The sequence below is a fragment of the Nematolebias whitei genome, chromosome 14 (assembly GCF_014905685.2).
Source record: "Nematolebias whitei isolate Nwh7 chromosome 14, NemWhi1, whole genome shotgun sequence".
NCBI lineage: Eukaryota > Metazoa > Chordata > Actinopteri > Cyprinodontiformes > Rivulidae > Nematolebias > Nematolebias whitei.
The window spans coordinates 44859757-44861607 of NC_056511.1; the positions used below are offsets into that span (position 1 = coordinate 44859757).

A 1851-nucleotide genomic window follows, 5' to 3' on the forward strand; every position below is an offset into this window, starting at 1 on the left:
GTCAGCGGGCGGTCAGCAGGCGGTCAGCGGGCAGTCAGCGGGCGGTCAACGGGCGGTCAGCGGGCGGTCAGCAGGCGGTCAATCGACCGCGCATGGCTGGTGATTCAAATTGGATCGTCAGCCACTCGCGTCCGCATTTTAACATTTAACATTTTAAATTGGTTATTAACGGTCAGGGTCAGCTAAATGAAAGCGGCATAAGATTCGGAGCTGAGAGGTGTTTATCTTTTCATGGCCATAAAAAAGCATTTAAACCCCGTTTCTGCCTGCATTCTTCTGAATGACTGAGACACATGGACAGCTCTGACACACGCGTCTGCTTTGGGATCTCACCTGTTAGGGTCATTGACCGCGCGTTGAACGCCCATTTGGGCGATGGATCGCTGCCTGGCAGTGTAGTCCCATCTGAAGCTTAACTGAACTTTTTACCTCTTTCAAGGCCAGTCAGTTCGCGATGAAATGGCCGTGTGCGGCTGGTGGATGCAGGCCATGTTGTCATATAATTGGATCGCAGCTGATCCTGACCTAATTAAAAGCCCGAGATTGGCCCGGTCCACCCATTAATCACATTTCAACGGCCTGGCCCAGCCCTAATCAGGGTCGGACCGGGTTTCGGGTTCGGGTTAGAAATGACATCTCTACCCCCAAGAGAGACATGTATTGGGCAATTATGTGAGCGTCCAGGTGTGATGAGGCTAAATGTTTTGGCGTCACGAAGCTTGTTGGCCCGTCAAAAAACATTCATAAGTTAGTCGCAGCATTGTACAAGCCGCAGGGTTCAAAGCTTGTGGAAAAATTAGCAGCTTATAGTCCGGGAATTACGGTAGTTTAAAAGTATATGGTTTAATTAGGGATGCACTGATTGCAGTTTTCTGGCCGATCACCGATTTCTAAAAAGTCTGACCTGCCGATTCCGATCTTGGTCGATACCGATTTTGTTTATAAGCAACACTGTCAGGTGTTATAAGGTCACAATGCACCTTCAATTTTCCATTCTTATTTTATGGAAAAACAGACCCTTGAACAACATCCTAGAAACAATACAAACTGGTTTCAACTGGCCATGAGGTTGTGCTCTGAAATATAAATTAAGTTTAGACAATTGTTGTTAAAACTAAAAAAATCTGTAAAATCGGTTTCTCATTCAAGTATTGGCCAATTTCCGATTTCCCAAAATAAAGGAAATCGGGGCCCCTAGATTTAATAATTAAACCTTTGGGATTTTACCTGAGTTCGCAGTACATATCTAATGCATTTATTAGTTCTGAAAAAGTCAAACAAGCAATTCTTCGCTTAGGAAAACTTTTGTCTTATTTAGTACGTCATTATTGATTTTAGGGAGTTTGTTTATTTTACATACATATTAAGTAATCCCAAATTTAATGTCAAACTTATTACAAGCTGAGAAGATAAAACATAAAAGAAGTACAAGAAATGAAATTGATCCTCCAGCTATTCTGTCAATAGGTGAGGAAATAGAACCCAAAATGTGTCCACAGCTCGGGCAGGCAGGAATAACAAAAATAATGAAAAACCAAGATAAATAAACAACAAATCTCTGAAATCCTAGAAACTGAACATGAAGAAAGGATCTGAGTTTGACAAGACAGGATAAACTAAGAGCTTATGGCTGGCAGAGGTGATCTCTTAGCAGATTCAGGTGAGCCGATTACCGATGGAACAAATCTGTGCAGAGCTAAAACAAGAACTTAGGCAGACATTTCTGAGACAAAGAAACCATCCATCCATCCATCCATCCATCCATCCATCCATCCATCCATCCATCCATCCATCCATCCATCCATCCATCCATCCATCCATCCATCCATCCATCCATCCATCCATCCATCC

The 1851-nt window shown here is 43.1% G+C and overlaps 1 protein-coding gene across 1 annotated transcript in view; it reads left to right on the top strand.

The window, feature by feature from the left end:
• Positions 1-1851, top strand: part of ntm (neurotrimin) — a 49091-nt gene that overhangs the window by 7601 nt on the left and 39639 nt on the right. The gene's annotated exons all lie outside the window — the stretch shown is intronic.